General features: G+C 36.5%; 1 protein-coding gene across 23 annotated transcripts in view; it reads left to right on the top strand.

Moving 5' to 3' along the window:
* nrxn2a (neurexin 2a) overlaps positions 1-17,974 on the top strand; it is a 316,646-nt gene that overhangs the window by 29,393 nt on the left and 269,279 nt on the right. The window lies entirely within an intron of this gene.

The following is a 17,974-nucleotide window of genomic DNA, read 5'->3' as shown; positions in this document are numbered from 1 at the left end:
AAATGCAAATAATGTACCCATTTGAAATGTTTCTTGCCTCTTCTTTCAGCTGAAGTGACTCATTGTGGCGGATGATAACTGTCATTACACTATCTATTATACACTTCACATTCTTTTATCTGCATGTTCGCTGAATTGCAGTGTAGTCAGGCTAAGCTTTAAAGCAATTATTTTTTTTAGAAAGAGTAGTCTACTTTGTTGCCGCTTGAAATGCAAAAACACTTCAGTCAAACATATTTATCTAACAAATTTAGACAGAGCTCACTCCCTGTCTGCAGCAATAACTGAAGGCAGCTTGATTCCCTTACTGACCTGTCAATCTTAATTACTTCAAGTGATTACAGGCCCACGTAAGATAAGCATGGTTTGCTAATTGCGGGATTTGCTAATGATTGGTTCATGAAGCTCATATGAGGATGTGTCTCTATCAAAATATCCCATGTGATTTGACCACACACACACAAAAAAAAATCTGTATTTTATATATATATATATATATATATATATATATATAAACAAAATCTAACTATCATATCTTCAAAAGTTTGGGTTTAAGATTTTTTCAGATAAATTCTGTTCTTAACTTTCTATTCATCAAAGGTTCCTGAAAAAACAACAATTGCTCTCTATAAGTTCATGTTAATTAATGGATTAACAAATGAGACTTTAAAAAGTTTTACTTTGTAAAGTGTTAGTAAACAAGCCATTGCCTTAAAATGTAATAAAATAATGCAAACAAGTCATTGCAATTTCTGTAAAGCTTTCAGACAATGTGTATTGTGAAAAGCGCTATACAAATAAATTTGAATTGAATTGAATTGAATTGGAAAACATTACTTTGGCTACATATAAAAAATGTGCCTTGGATAAATAAAAATACAATTGGAATGGCCTCTGCACGGACAAAATGGAAATGATTTTAATCAAACCATATTGTTGCTGAAAATACGAGGACAATAAAAGTGTTATTATTATTATTATTATTATTATTATTATTATTATAGTTATCATTAATAACTATTATAGTTATTAATAATGCATTCATGTTTTAGATTCATGCATTCATGTAAACCGAAGGTCTTTGTTAGAAGGTTAAATAACTCAATGGAACCTTAATATTACGACTTATATCTGCACAAAATGATCCGAATGTGAAAGTGAACGTGTCTGTGCTGCTCTGAAGGTGTAACTCCTGTTGTGGACGTGTTATTCACGCAACAATGTGCAGAAACGCATCAACTAAACTCTAAAGATTTCACAGCATTAAAGTGTTCTCATTATAATGTTATGTATGTGACAGTGTGGCGAGCAGGACGAGGCCGAGAGACGTGAGAGAACGGCGCGAGGCCAGTGGCGTGAGTGATAAGTGACGGCTTCCTGCCGTTCTCTCACGTCCCTCAGCCTCGTCCTGCTCGCCACAGACAGTATACGCCAAGAGAGTACATACTGTGGGTGGTGTTTCGCAGTTTTTCAGTTCAGTTTGAATATCGTTACACCCCTATATAGCATTTGCCATAAAACATATATTAAAATAGAGAAGTGTAACAAAATATTTCTGTTTTATTTATTTCATTTTTTTCAAATAAATGCAGCCTTAGTTAGCATTAAAAGACTTCTTATATATATATATATATATATATGCAAGCATGCATACATACATACATACATACATACATACATACAAAAAAAACATTTCCATGCTGTGTGGTATAATTTCAAAGCTTAAAGGTTTTTAATCCCCCTCTACAGCTTTCCAGCCAAATCAGTTTAGATTCTTTTTAGTATTTGAGTTTGTAATCTGGCTATTACAGAATACTAACATGCTGTAATTCATCATGTTTATTTATTCTCATGATTTTAAAGAATCAAATTGGCTCTATTCCAAGACCTAGTGAGCTGCCTTGATGCCTAATGCCTACGTAAACAGAGACAAGACAGCATCCTAACCATAATGGATCTTCATAAGTGACTGATTCGTAACTTTCTGCACAGGCAGCAACTCGGTATGCCACATAAATGGCACTCTGGAGACAAGGATCACAGTTAATTCCAATAGAGTTTAGTTATAGCTTGTTGCTAAGCTACTGAAAAGCTATTCTAATAAGCAAAAAAAAAACTATTTTAATTTAGTCTTTTTAAAAATATATATTAAGCTTTCTTAATTAATTACAAGTATATCTTAATCAACATTTCTTTAGCCCTGTTCTCCATCATGGATTTATGTCTCCACAATGCAGGCTGGGTTTTCTTTTTCTCCAAAGGATTCATGCTGTGCTGCCTTTGTATTTGACAAAGTAAACATTCATAATCATTATGTTGTCTACCTTTTGGAACACTGTGCCAATGATGATGCCTTAAAATGCTGCCTACATATGCAGATTAATATATTTCAGAACAGAAAAGTTGGGATGGCAGCATCTCCAAAAAAAAACCCCACACCGTCTGCCCACCAGGATTACTTGAACCTCAAGACAGTCATGTCCTTTATATTATTCAGATGAACTGTACAGACTTTAGAGAGTCAGCTGAGGTCAAGACGAAAGACAGCAGAGAAAGAAGACTCTGCCCCTGTGGGCTCTGAAGTGTAATCGAGGCTTTTAATTACAGTGTGGGTGGGGGGAATTCGACCCAGCTGGTTAATTATTAGGTACTAATGAGTGACCTTAATTACTAGCAAGGATGCTGGACAGTAATCTTCAGTGGACTTTATTTACGTTGCCCCTTTAACTATTTTAATGCAAAGAAAAAAAACAGAAGCCCATAAATCAGAAGAACGAGAGTAGCAGATGACCCAGCACGCCGTCTTTGCTTCCATCCTTTGTCTTTTGAGCTGCAGCTCTACACAGAGAAACCAATGCTGATGGGGGCTCATTTTTCTCAACTCGGCCTCTGGCTGTGCTCGCAGATCAAACGCTCCGAGATTGATCAGTTGGAGAAAAAAGGGACCTTTTTTGTCAACTTTGCTGGGTCTCGTATTGACTACAAAACTGGAGTTTAGAAGCTGTGCCCGGTTGCATAAAGCACCTTAAGTGTAATTTTCCCTTAAGTTCGCCCTTATGTTTCCCTTAAACCTAAGGGTGTTGCAGAAAAAAACCCCTAAGTGTTACTTAAGGGTTTCTTTAAGTAAAACGTCATAAACACTTAGAATTTCCCTTAAATGCTGTTTTTTCACTTAAATGGTGTTTTTTCACTTAAGTAATCCCTTAAAAAGCGTTAAGTGTTGCATAAAACCCCTTAACGGTCATTTCCCTAAGTATAACTTCAGGTTTGGAAATCGTAACCTCAAGAGTAACGCGGACAAAAATAAGACGACATGGCTGAATTTATGGAACCAGCTGAAGATCATTATGTGCAAAGAAGAATTTTTAGGGATAGAGAGAACCCTTTGGACCATCTTAGTGATGAAAAATTGTTGCAAGAATACTGATTTGATCGACGCGCAATGTACAGCAATAAAGCGAACTCTTCACCACGGTGCGGTGCATACAATCTTAAAAACGTAGCCTTGCTTAATCTTACCTGTTTTGTTGGCTTCTTTCTTTCAAGCGCTCAGTTCTTTTTTTGCGACCACAGATGTTTTCGTATTTTTTAAGGACTTCCTGAACCGTCCTCTTTACATCAAGATTCCTTGCATTGTTTTTTTCTGTTATTTCTTCCCACTGTTTCTGATTTTTTGCAGCAGTTACATTGGGATTTAATTTGCTTTTCAAAATAGTTTTTCTTTTATCATATTCGTCAAGAACAATGCATTTCTCCTCCTCTGTCCAATTAGGCTTTCTTTTTTTTTGTTTTCTTTATCCATTCCGATATCCTAGCCCACTTTATTTGATGAAACTGCGAAATTGCTAGTGTTTTGCATATCTATGGCAACAACAGACTTTTATAACGTGAATCAAGGATTGCTGTCGTGAAACACTTAAATGTTTCCCTTACCTAAGAGAACCGTTTAAGAGATTATATGCAACACCCTTAAGTTATTCTTTTAGGTAAGGGGAAATCACCCCTTAAGTATCATACTTAAGGGAAAAACTTAAGGTGCTTTATGCAACCGGGCACTGGTCCTGATATGTTTTGCTACCTCACAAAATATTTAGAACTGTAACTGTTGTCAACAAGAATAACAGCAAGAAAGCATCAAAATTTAAACGTGGGTGTATGGGACACCCCGCAGCCACGCTGCGCTGAGGGGCGTTCCCCAAAGTGTCATTCCGACGCAGTGCGAGTTCCCTCGAAAGGGAACATTTCTGTTTCCCGTACAGAACCTGAAGGATGTTGTGCATGCGCGGTCAACACAAAATTAACAAATCACTCTCTGAGACAACTCTGTACTCCCGAGTCATATTACTGACTCATCACTATACTGTCATGTGTGAATGGTATAAAAAAACGGAACGCCTTTGCTTGTGTGAACAGCGAAGTGGTGGACAGTATCAGTACTTTACTGGAGTATTTTTATAAGAAATTTTAAGAAACTTGTACTATACTACATTCTCAAGTACATATCGTCCTTTTCACTCATCATCACATGCTCCAGGACGTGACCGCGGTGTCATTCTTTTCAATGAGCCTGCTAAATTGTTTTGCAAAACGCATCAAGCGATTAATTCTCGAATAAGACCAATCTCTGACACACAACTCAACAAATAATTCATTCAGAATGAGTCTCCATTTAACTGAAATTCAAAAGTTTCACTGAAAATTAGCGAAGAATTCGAGTGCAAGCGCGACCGATGGCGCAAAAAGTAAGATACAAATGCTGAATTTTATATTATTATAAATGATACTCATATTTTGGTCAAAACTGTCAGTTGTATGTGAACAAAATCTGCTGTAAAAGGGCAAGCTGTTTAAGGCAGTCCACTTGAATGTGGACATGTCCCCATCACCATCTCAATGGGGTAGGTTTTAGGTTAAAAAAAAACAACCCTAAACATAACATTAAAATAGCGCTAATTAATGCCCATGCATCTTCTGCGCTGCCGTAGCAGATCAAAAATCTATAAAAATTGTAAGTTTGCATAGTGTTCATCTAAAAAATGTATGCATTTAGCCCTATGTCTTGTCTGTTTTTATATTCTTTGTCAACACTTTGTCAATATTTTTTCCTTATTTTTAAATACTCTGCTATGCACCCCCCACCCCCCATTTGTTTGCACACATGTGGTGGGTGGCCTATCAGTAACCTAAATGAATGTTTTAATATATTTAATGTTTTGATTAGTGTATGACAAGTTTTGGTGATAATATAAAATGTTAATTTTGTTACTTGCAGATCAATACATGTGTATCTGCATCCACTGATCTTCAGCGCTGACTAGTGCTGGCTACTTGACAATTCATAACGTCAGATCAAGCAACCCCCGTCCCCCGGGTATTTTGAGCTGTAGGATTGTATAAAGTGTAATAAAAACTTGAATATAAAAGTATACAAAATATATAAAATAACAAAAAACATTAATCTATCAGTACTTTTCAATTTTAATACTCGAGTACATCAGTAAAAGTACTTGATTTTTAGAGTAAAACGACACATTTGCGTATTTACGGTAAAAGTTAATCTGGCATTTTTACGGTAATTTGTCAGGTTTCATGTGAAAGGGGCTATTATGAATAGTCATTATCCAAAAAATACTTTCTATTCTGACTGTGTGTCATCCATTACTTTCTTTTTAACAATATCCATTTAAGACAATATCAGACAGAGAGAACGAATGTTTCTTGTTTTGTTCCTTAATAAGCTGTATTGGATCCATTATCACTCAACATTATTTATCCTGGAATGAGTTATGTACTAATGTTTTGATAAATGAAAAGATTGATGTCCTCAAATAACAGACAGTTTGTCTTTGGGGTTTGATAGTGAAGGGGGTGGGGTGGTGGGCTCTAGCACTATAAAAGGTCTATACAACAGAAACTTGAACAGATGGAAAGTTTATTTTTTTTCCACAGCTTTTCCTTCATCACTTGTGAAACTTCCCTACATGATACGGCCGTAACCTTATTCAATGCGTCTATTCATCCAAAACTAGAGTAATGAGCGCAAGCTGCTAATTGGAAAGAGAAAATGTTTTGGTAAACAGTAATGTGTCATGGTTGCAAGAACGTTTCAGTGATGTTTACTTTTCCTGAATTCATTGCACTATAATCGTGCCTTGATTCAACTCCAGACACTTTGTTGAGTCTCTTCAATCAAAACATTTCTAATTCAGTACAGCAATATGTCACCTTCAGCAAGAGCCTTGTGCCCACCCTCATGACAGGCAGCAGTGCGGAGCGCTTTTATTTGAAAATAAACACATTTGTCAGCTAGTGGTTATGCTTTAGCTCTTCTTTAGCTTTTTTTGCTAGCTCTCTGTTCCTGACATTGACAAAAATGTTGAAAATTTTCAGATGGCTTCCTTTCTTCTGAAAAGATAAAAGTAGGTTTTGCTTCTACCATTTACAGAAGAGATGTACTGTATACTGAACATTCAATTTGGACCAAAAGTCTAAGACCACTAGTGGAAATGTTTCGCTTTGTTTTATTCAATATTCAGTTTTGTATCATTACAAATTATATTATCAACATAAAAAAGTAGAGTGAAAACCTGAACAAAAATATTAATATGAATATTAACATGAATCTTAATTTATTTAGTATGCCCCAGCAGCACCCAGTTTGCATGAACTCCAGAAGTTTGACTTTGTTCTTGCTTCCACTGAAACAAGATCCTCTTTGGATCATTCACAAAGGACTTGAGGGTCACAAATTTAATTATTTGTAAAGCAGCCTTGAAATTAGAGCTGGGTATTGACATAGATTTTAATACAAATCGATTTGAGTCGGATTCGTTTGGATATAAATTAGGTACAGTACAGGGCTTTTCACAATGCACATACTTTATTAACGATATTATCGTTCTAAACACCATTTTTAACTCTCGGGTAAAGGAACGTTTCACACTTAGCAGCATTTAGCAACTGTAGCGCTTTTTACCGGGTGTGCATTGGTTACCCCGTGGGTTGTGGGGTTAACACCAGGTGTTAAACTTGATAGTACAGTCGGCATTATATAATATGATGTTCAGTACTAGATACTGCACCTGTGCAGCGTTCGTCCAATCGTGACACTGACGTTGCAAATATAGAAAAAAATTTTAACCCAGGGTTTAGGAATGTACAGTGTGAAACGGCAGTGTATTAATATACATGACTAATTGTTAACCCCAGGTAAATTTGAGCAGTGTGAAACGTGAAACAAGATAACCCAGATTTCCATTTACCAAGGTTTAGAATGACCCAGGGTTAACTATTTCAAGTGTGAAAAGCTCTTATGACAATGTCTCTTAAGAAAATCAATTTCTGAACTAACTCCATAAGCAATACAGGGAACGCTGTCAATTCATTACTATAAAAATGAATGGTTATTTATTTTTAGATGTACTGGTCAACACTCAAATAAAAACCGAGTTGTATTCAGACATTTAAGTTGCACATTTTTCTAACTATCTAATTGAGCTAATGACATTTGAATGTCCTGAGGTAAATGTAACATTACATAACACATGGTTTGTAAGCTGTTTTATTGACGTCGTTCCGTGGTTGAAACGCTGTACAATTTACTGAAATGTCTCATGTAATCGTTTATTTCAACATACTGTACCTTCAGTTGTAAGTTCATGTTAATTTCATGCTGTAACTAATAGCAGTGTAAAAGTTGATTGGTTCACATGGGGCTAAAGGGATGTCACGTCACATTATTGTTTGAATTTCGTGATAAATTTGAAAGCTGAGACCTTTTCATATCAAATAACAAATCACAAAGCTTATTGTGATTATTGGATGGAAATAGGATGTGAGCTGGAAATAGGATGTGAGCTACAAATAATGTTTGGTGAATTCTTTATTTTTATTTTTTATGAATCAACAGAAAACGGCACGTTGTAAAATTTATTCTGGAATTTATGAAGCGATATTGGTTCATCCAAATTAACTTGATTGATTAATATTGTCAACCCAACCTTGCTAGAAATAGTATTTGTGTATATTTGTAAAATAGAGGATTCAATAGAATGTATATGTAAGTGTGCACTACAGTGTGTGATTTTATGTGGTCTTATTTTCTCTACATTTGCTCATTTTTAAATTGAATGTCATTAGATATTCGACCAAAACCTATGAATGCATAAGTGTTCCTTAATAAGAATAAAGATAAGTTATAAAAGTATAAGTAAAGATAAATTAGACACCCATTTTATGTAACACCCATGTACCTGTGGGGAGAAAAGAGAATGCCCTCTTAGTCATTGACTAGTTACATGCCCATTATTAGCAATAACTGCAACCAAACAAATCCCATTTGAATGTTTCACATTGAGGATTTTTTTGACCTGCTCCTCCTTGCAGAACTGCTTAATGTCAGTGACATTTGAAAAATCCCCTTTCACACCAGAAGACCTGCATAATTGAAACATTTAACACTAAAGAAAAATAAAGGTGCACAATTTCTGTCCATTTTACCAGCAGACTATATCCATATACTGTCTGCTGCAATCAACAAAATCAGATTTCATTCTGATTTTGAGTTTTATTTTGTTTTCCATTGCACATTAACAAAACTGTAATAACAATACCATTACAAATTACTATTAATAAAACTATCACTAAAATCATATCAGCCTAATAACAGTCTTTAGGTCCAAACACTGAACAAATCAGTCATCGGTGAAAATCAAAAGCAGCTTTAAACATAGACTTAAAAAAACTTGTTTACCAATAATTGATTCTTCTCATTAATGTATGGTCCACAAGAGAAATATTAAGCCAGCAAATCAAGATAGATGATATAGGCTACCATTATCTTATGTTGAGGTACAGTAGATTCCTCCTCTGAAAGAATGTGCCAACATATATATATATATATATATATATATATATATATGCAAGCGAGGAGGAAATATTTCACAAACTGACTTTTTTTGACCCAAGAAATTATAAAAAAATGTTTTCATGCAGAAGTACTGTCAAAATGCTGCATCTGTAATGTCATGATATGATAATATATGTCTGTCAGTTTCCCACTGACAGGAGTACTCTTCAGTTTGATGCTTTATTTAATATCGCAACAGCCATAATAAATGGAGTACTCTGAGTCAGATACATGAATGATTAGGCTACGTTTTGACCTTACTACTGGAAAATACCCTGATTTATTAATAGTCTTGTTTACGTGCGTTGCCTGGTTATTGGTTTGCATGTAAACCGGGACAGCAAGTTATTTCAATACACTGATTTTGTGAGTTTTCCGCGTACTGGTGTACATGTAAATGTGCATTGACTGTGGTTTGAGACTCCTTCACCGGCATCAGCTCACATTTTGGGGGAAATATTTCTATGCAACGGGACATTTTTCTTCATCCCCAACTCCTTTTGCAAGTAATAAGAAACAAATAAATAAATAAGCTAATTACCCCCCCATACCCACGATAGGACTATGGAGCATATTGCCAAACAACTAGAGTAATCTGTGGAGTAATATTTATTGAACAATAATATTTAACTTAACAACAATAGCCATTATAAAATAGGAAATAAACACAAGCAAACAATTCAGTCAAACGTACGAAAGCCACACTCTAGAGGCTTTAAGTTAAATATAGCCTAAATATAAAGTTATGAAACTTAATTTTCCCCTTAATCCAAATCTATTTGCTCTTGAACAAGTAATAATAAGACCAAATATTTCCAGTATGATATACCCAAATTGATAATGAATTATATCTCATGTTTAACCACTTTCTACATAAGAGACGGCGGCAAATTCCTGAAGAAATGACCAAGATGAAGCTGTTCTCTGCGGGTACATGTGCTCTGCGGAAACGTCTAAACAAATTGTAAAATATGTGCTATGTTTATTTATGAGTCACATATTTAAGGTCTAAATAACTACATTCTCGCAAAAACTCTTAAAACTACATTGTGGCGAGCAGGACGAGGCAGAGGGCCGTGAGAGAGCGGCACGAGGCCGGTGGCGTGATCACTGATGAGCGACATCTGCACGACCCACCGGTCTCGTATCTCTCACGGAGGAACGGAAGCATAAAAGGAGAAGCGACGTCAGTGGAGATCGAGAGAGGAACAGGCTTGGTTTTATGTTGTGTTTTGTTTGTGTTTTATTATGTGACAGCAGTCTTCCGTGAGGGGCTGCTGTCTTTTACTTTTGTTTTATTTTGCTATTAAATTGTTGAATGTTCGCCAGTTCCCGCCTCCTCCTTCCCGTAACATCTAACCTCGTTACATACATCCTGTGACACAACAACAGTACATTTTGTAAAAGATATGGTGGAATTGCTGGACCTCCATGACATTCACCGCAAGCAGAGTGATACAAACAGTAAAACCGTTCCAATGCTGATACTGGGGGAATATCACACGGCTGGAAATCAAATTGGAGAACCTGAAAGATCTAGAACTGTTATATAAATAAAATATATTTTATTATTAATACTGGCTAATAATAATAACAATATTGTTGATATTTTTGTTAATAATAATATTTATTATAATGGCTGCCCACTGCTCCAGGTGTGTATGTGTTCACTACTCGCTAGTCTGCTCCTAATGTGTGTGCACTAACTTGGATGGGTTAAATACAGAGGACAAATTCCGAGTATGGGTTACCATTCTTGGCCTTCACATGTCACTTTCACTTTTCACTTAATGTTGTTATTATTATTGCTATATTTATACAGATATCCCTGACTATAGTATTAAATATATAATTTATAGTGCTTAAATATGGTCACTCAAAGTTTCTAACCATAATATCTATAAAGGCATAGACACCCGACAAACTGTTAAATGATAATGTCTGATTCACGTGGCAAATGTACTTGTTTAACCAGCAAGACTGCTCTCTTTACGATGGCTAGTCTTGGCAGGATTTTGCCTGTTGTTGCCAGCTGGACTTAAAGTGAGTATATTCATCATTTCCCATGACTCCAGCTGAGGCAGACACTCATATGGAGTAAGGGTAAATGTGACATTTACTAAAAGAATGTTTGTAATTACATACGTTAACAACAGCTTAAAGCCTTTACTGAGGCAGCTGTAACACATTAATTAAAGGCCATTTAATGTATATTTGCATTGATCTGTGCAATCTGCACCCTTCACAGTATAGTACTGACTCCATCTCCCCTGTGAGACCATTCTAGCTCTAGCGATAGGCACATTAGATGAGCAGTTTTTTTTTGTAGGCCTTTAAGGGATAGTTCACCCTTTCTTCTGTTTAACACAATAGAAGATATTTTGAACAATGTCGGAAACCAGACAGTTGACGGTAGCCATTGACTTCTATACTAGAAAAAAATAATATGGAAGTCAATGGCTACCGTCAACTGTCTGGTTACCGACATTCTTCAAAATATCTTCTTTTGTGAAAACAGAAGTAACTTATACAGGTTTGGAACAACTTGAGGGTGAGTAAATTGACATGTTTATATTTGGGTGAACTATTCCTTTGAGAATGTTTTTTCTTTAAAAAAATGTTTTAACAACACTATAGAGCAAGGGTTTTCAAAGTCAAAGACAGTGACTTCTCTTTGGACACAAAGTACATGGTGGCACTAGGGGTTGCACAGACTAGTCGACTAGTTGATTTGAATGCTCTGTCATGACGCTTTAAGCTTGACATGGAGTAGTCGCTGATCATGGACTATAGAGGGCTCAACAGGATAAGGACATTTTTATGCTCCGTTTTCAACAGTTAAAATGATAAACAAATGCATACTTGGTGAGTGCTACGCAAGATATGTTTGATGATACCATCTGCATGCTCACTGTATCTGGTGAAGGCACTTTTAAACAGCATATGTCGCCGTTCTAAACGAATGCGGTGCTCTATTGTTACGCGTGCACATACAGGCATTAGCTCGTGCATCACATGCAGATCGCGTGCATCCAATCACTCAGTAGCGGAGAAATGTATTGTCAACAGTGTTCTGTGATTTATCAATGAAATGGCTTAGAAACTGAAAAGTTCTAGCATATATTTCTTAGTAACTAAAACCCATAGCTTCTATGGCAAGCCGTGTTAACATTTAGGGTGTTAATATACATTAAATGGCCTTTAATTAATGTGTTACAGCTGCCTCAGTAAACGCTTTGAGCTGTTGTTAACATATGTAATTACAAACATGTTTTTAGTAAATGACACATTTAGCATACTCCATATGAGTTTTCACACCTAATTCGTTTGAACTCTCCAAACGCTCTCGGAGCGGTTCAGTGTGTGTGTGTGTGTGTGTGTGTGTGTGTGTGTGTGTGTGTGTGTGTGTGTGTGTGTGTGTGTGTGTGTGTGTGTGTGTGTGTGTGTGTGTGTGTGTGTGTGTGTGTGTGTGTGTGTGTGTGTGTGTGTGTGTGTGTGTGTGTGTGTGTGTGTGTGTGTGTGTGTGTGTGTGCGCGCGCGTGTGTGTGTGCGCGTGTATGTGGTGGTGATGGCGCAATGGATAAGACGCATGCCTTTAGTGTGAGAGACCCGGGTTCGAATCCACTGTGAGACACCAATGTGTCCCTGAGCAAGACACTTAACCCCTAGTTGCTCCAGAGGCGTGCGACCTCTGACATATCTAGAAATTGTAAGTCGCTTGGGAAAAAAGCGTCAGCTAAATGAATAAATATAAATGTAAGTGAACAAACCAAGTGATCTCAGACCCCCCTAAAGGGATCAAAAAGCAAACATACTCGGACCACCTCAGGGGGTGGTCTGAGTACAGTTCGTTTATGGGTTAGTTTGTGGTTCGATTTCTTTTTGATATGTGAAAGCGATGGGGTCCATTTTGCATTTCGTTTCAAAGTAAGTACTGCTTTTGAAGAAATATCGTGCTACAGTGTAGCCAATTCAATGCAGTTCTGGTGCCTCCGTCCCAACATACTGTACAACACGAAATACATTCACTTCACATGTTAACGCAGCGGTAGAGTTACGCTCATGTGACACTGCAGTTATTCACAGTCATGAACGTGTATAATTTACATGCGTAAATAAATGTATAACATAATGTTGCATAACATTTAATTTTCGTGCTGTTCTGAGCGTGTACACATGTAGCGCTCACACTCTAGAAGCTTGCAGCGCGTGACAACTGAGCCAAGTTATCTTTCGCGTCTTGTTGGGCTTAAACTATCGAATACACACAAAAATACATAAACGCAGACGGTTCTGTCTAAAGTGAAAGTAGACAGTTGGAATATAAACAGATGCATGTCTTTATCCGTGTTGCATGAGTTCTTTAAGTGGCAGAAACCAAATAATACACATGCTAGTCCTTAATTAAAACAACAAAAGAGAAAATCACCCACTGTTCTTCAATGAAAAACTTCAGTAGCTTAAATAAGAATCACTGTATAAATTTCACAGTGAAGTCTGTAGCATTTTATTTTTTACATTGGTGTATTCAATTTTGTATTTGAATGGTGCTGTTATCTACTGTGGCTGAAAAAATAAAGCATTGTTTATTTCACGTGTATAGTATGTTTTGTATTTGTAATGTGCAGCTTTGTTCTTATTTTTAATAACAAAGATAAAATAATGAAATAATTATTTTTATCTTCGCCCACTATAGCCTACATGGTCTGTCTTCCATTTTTCGGTTATATTTTGTTACCTTGCAAGGCTTAGTTTTTAAATAGGGTCTTAAGTGTGGCTGTACTGCTGTCACTTAGCAAAATAGTAAAACAACATCAAAAAGAATTGTGATAAAATCATGAATCACGATTTTCCTGAAAAAGTTGTGATATGATATATTTTGCCATATTGGCCACACCTAAAAGAGGTTATAATAGAAGAACAGCGTTACAATGCCACGTAAAATTAAAAAAACAAACAAAACAAAAAAAAAACCGACAGAAGTACATGAGCAACCGTGACCGTAATCCTTAAAACCTACTAGTATCTATTTTCATGCTACTAGTACTTATTTTTTAGATACTGGTATCTATTCCTTTAGAGTGCCCCTATTATTCTGTTTTAAAGTTTCCTAATGTTGTTTTGGAGTCTCCTAAAACAGATTTACATGCATCAAAGGTAAAAAAAGGTTTAATTTTCTCATAATATACATTTTCAATGATTCTCAAACTAATTGTCAGATGAATCAATCTCTTTAAACCCCTCCTTTCCGCGAGCTACTCTGCTCTGATTGGCCAGACAGCTCAGTCTGTTGTGATTGGTTTACTGCGTGTTGAAAACAAAAACGGCCATTGCCATGTCAGCTCTGCGTGTCCTGAGGCTTCCTACACAGTAAACTATACACAGTAATGAACAATGACGTCGATTTTACCATATCAATCATAGAGTGAGTCCGATGATGAAACACTGGAAGAACTAATCCCCGAACCTTAATCGCAAGCATGACTTCAGCAAGACGTTTCTCAGTGATACGCCCCTCAGTTTAAAGTACATTATGAGATGTTGCAACTGTAATTCCTCACCATCAGCATTAACAAGTGCATGTCCATCAACAAACCGATTATTTGACTTGTATTTATTTATTTACCGAGTATTTTTCTAATTTATTGCGGTGAACAAGTGGAGACTATCAATAACAAAGCATTCATTAGTCGAGGTCTTGCTGAATGACTGATGTAAAATAAACGTTGGCAAAACAAATCTTCCTCCATGCTTAATCTTTCCTCAATGTAGTGAGAACGACAGACAATCTGAATTAATAGACAGTTTTAGATAATGGTGGCTTTAAAAAAAAACTGGCTTTACCTTCCCATTGTAGAGCACAGGTTCTTCTCGACATGATCCAGCATCCACAGGAATCAGCTGCAGTGTTTGAGGTTCAAGTTTTCCCTCGTGTCTACGCATGCAATATGCTAATGTATCGTCTTGACGTCACAACGAAACGGCTTATGACTCGTTTGAAAAATGATTCATTTCATTGACTCAGAGTCGACTCCTACTTTTGAAAGACAATAACTTTATATACGGTGCACTTTCAGATTTAAAACTTTCCAATATGTTTTCATTCACTTAGAGCTATGTTACACACTACATGAAAGGTCATTTTAAAAAATCCATAATAGGTGCCCTTTAAGTACTAGGACTTATTCATTAGCTACTAGTGCTTATTTTTTAGGTACTAGTGCATATTCATTAGATACTAGTACTTATTCTTTTGGTACTCGTTCTTATTTATTAGATACTAGAGCTTATTCAAATAGTTTCTAGTATTTAATTATATATAACTTAAGAAAAAATAGAACTAGTGCTTATTTTTTAGTTACTAGTAACATTTTAGATCAAAGATATCCTTACCTTAATAGATACTAGTACTATTTAAATAATCAGTATGCAAATATGTTGAATATTATTGAGCCAACAACATATCAATTGAGATGAGACAGGAAACGGACAGAATTGCACAAGGCCGTTTTTATAACAACAATATAATAATAGCCTACCTTTTTAATGGTGTTAGAGTAAAAAAAAAATAATGACTAGGCATATTTAATATAGTGCATATATACTCTTATTTTGACATGACTCTCATTCTGAGACACAGATTAATATTCTGAATTTTCGATTGTAAGGAATTATGAATGCTCTCCAAAAATCCCAATCTTTGGGTATTGTGGTTGTTTGGCTTGTGGGTATGAACCAGTTTTTGGATCTTGTTTTTTGAATTTTATTATTGGCAGTTAAGTCTTTATTATAGCCTACTGAACATTTAAAAACAATTAATGTCATATTAAACATATCTTTCCTTGTGTTCATGGTAACCAATTAGCTAGATAAACCAACAAAGCCAGTTACTTACGAATCTATCTTCTGTAGCTTTAGTTTAGCCTGCATTCCCATATGAACTCTGATTGGATGGTTGAGAGTATATTCATGTTTATGTAATTATCTGTTAAAAGAAGATATATCTTAATATTTTCTTACTAGTTCCTTCTGAGGTTGAAGATATTCACAAATTAATAGATACTAGTAGCTATTTTGTTTTGATATCATCTAGTAATTATTCCAATATTGACTATCTTTAAATAGTACTAGTTAGGGATGAGTCGCGATCTTCGAATAGTCGAATAGTCGAACTGCGTTCAAAATTCGATCATAAAATTACTTTTTCGAATATCGTTATATTTTCGCGCAATTACAATGTGTCATAATTGACGGCGCGCCAACTGTCACAGATCGTGCAGCAGGGTATTTTCCTGTCGGGGACACAAGCTGTCACTAACATGAATGAAACCCCCTACTGCGCGATCTAGGATACCAGTGTTTTATATAGTGTAAACAAACAACAGAAGAAGAGCACCGTGACCGTTAACTCTGCGCCCAACAGAGGTGGGTAGTAACCTTTTACTGTCTATGGTAGTAACCGTCTACAAAGTAGGCTACATTTACTTCCTCACGTTGGGGCGACATTCCTCTCGTTACTTTATTTTAATGCAATACATGCTGTTAAATGCATAGTTTATTCCAAGCGCGCTGCATCTTTTTTATGGGCATGAGCGATGCTCAATTCACAAATGAATCACTCTTTTGAGTCGATTCTGTTCAAAGACTTCATCAAACAGATCTGTCTAAATCGGTTCGCGAATCAGTTTGAATGGTCTGTTCAGTTTCCTGCACGCACTGAATCCTCTGATAAGCTTTCAATTCACACTCGGAGTCGGAACAGGAAGATTAAAGAACATCAAGAGCGTTGGATGAAGTGGCCGTGGGCCTACAGTTTAGTCTAGTCAAAGCAAAAGTGCAGTATTGCAATTAACAATGGAGAGTTAAAAAGTGCAGCAAGTGGACTGTTCTGAACAGTTTCTTTGCACTGCATTTTCTTTGACAACTTTTTTAGCTTGACATTGAACATGTGACATGTGCTTCAGTTGTGCGCGAGGTCCAGCCGTCGCACGTCAGGGAAACTCTCTCCGCGCTGGCCAGGGAGGCCTTGACGTGTGCTCTTGTATGTGTACAGCCTGGGAATAAAAACCTTGATGAGGTGTTCGCGGGTTGGAATAGGATAGCGGGGCTCCATCGCGTTCACCATGTGCCTAAAGCCGGCGTTTTCCACCACCGAATACGTTTTTTTTTTTTTTTTTTTTTTTTTTTTACTAAGCCTATTTAAAATCATATTTGATTGCAGAGCTCTCTCTCTCTCTCTCTCTCTCTCACACACACAAACTCATCCGTACCTCGTGCACTTTCTCACTCACGGAACACCGCTGCACAAATCTGTCCAACACAGCGCTGTCAATTTCGCAGACCCAGCTTTTAAAAAAGCTACTAGCCAGCATGCAAGGAGGCTAGCCAACAAGGAGAGCTAAGGTGTTTGAATACAGCTGGATTTTCGTCAATATCAATGCATGCGCGCAGCTGCCCACTAGCGGCTGGCCTACCAAATCACTCTTCATGCAACGCGAACGGGTTTAACACGGGGGATTTGAATGGGACTTATGTATCGATACTCGCGGCCTAAAAATCGATACTTTCTTGGGAAAAAAATATCGCAGAATCGATAAAATCGCTCAGCCCTATTAATTTATAGGCTACATTAAATCAGCTACCATTGTCCACAGTTCATGAAATGTACACCCGCCGTCCCGTGGTAATGTGTGTGTATTGTGCAGTGGCATCACTCGAATAGTTTTGATTGAAACTAATTTGTTTAAAAAGTAGGCTATTGCAGTAACAAGGCAGGTCCGCATAAAATCATTATGACACATGACATTATTTTTTTATCTAACGAGCATCTGGTTTGGCGATGCATAAACGGACTGTCGTGCTTATTGTTTTTTTCTTCTATGTTAACTATGTTAAAAAAACGACGAAAACATGTTACTTGTTCAATTAATAAACAGTTTGTTTGATGACAAATTGCTAAAGATGAAATTGGCCTCCCTTTCTGTCATTGTGCGTTTTTTTTTTTTTTTGATTTTCGAACGATAATCGACTTCTGCTCCTCGATTTTCGAAATGCCATTTTGGCAGA

The sequence above is a fragment of the Siphateles boraxobius genome, unplaced genomic scaffold, assembly GCF_051911475.1.
Source record: "Siphateles boraxobius isolate OS27281-9 unplaced genomic scaffold, OSU_SipBor_1 18, whole genome shotgun sequence".
In the NCBI taxonomy this organism is placed as follows: domain Eukaryota; kingdom Metazoa; phylum Chordata; class Actinopteri; order Cypriniformes; family Leuciscidae; genus Siphateles; species Siphateles boraxobius.
This window is presented reverse-complemented; position numbering and strand designations above follow the sequence as displayed.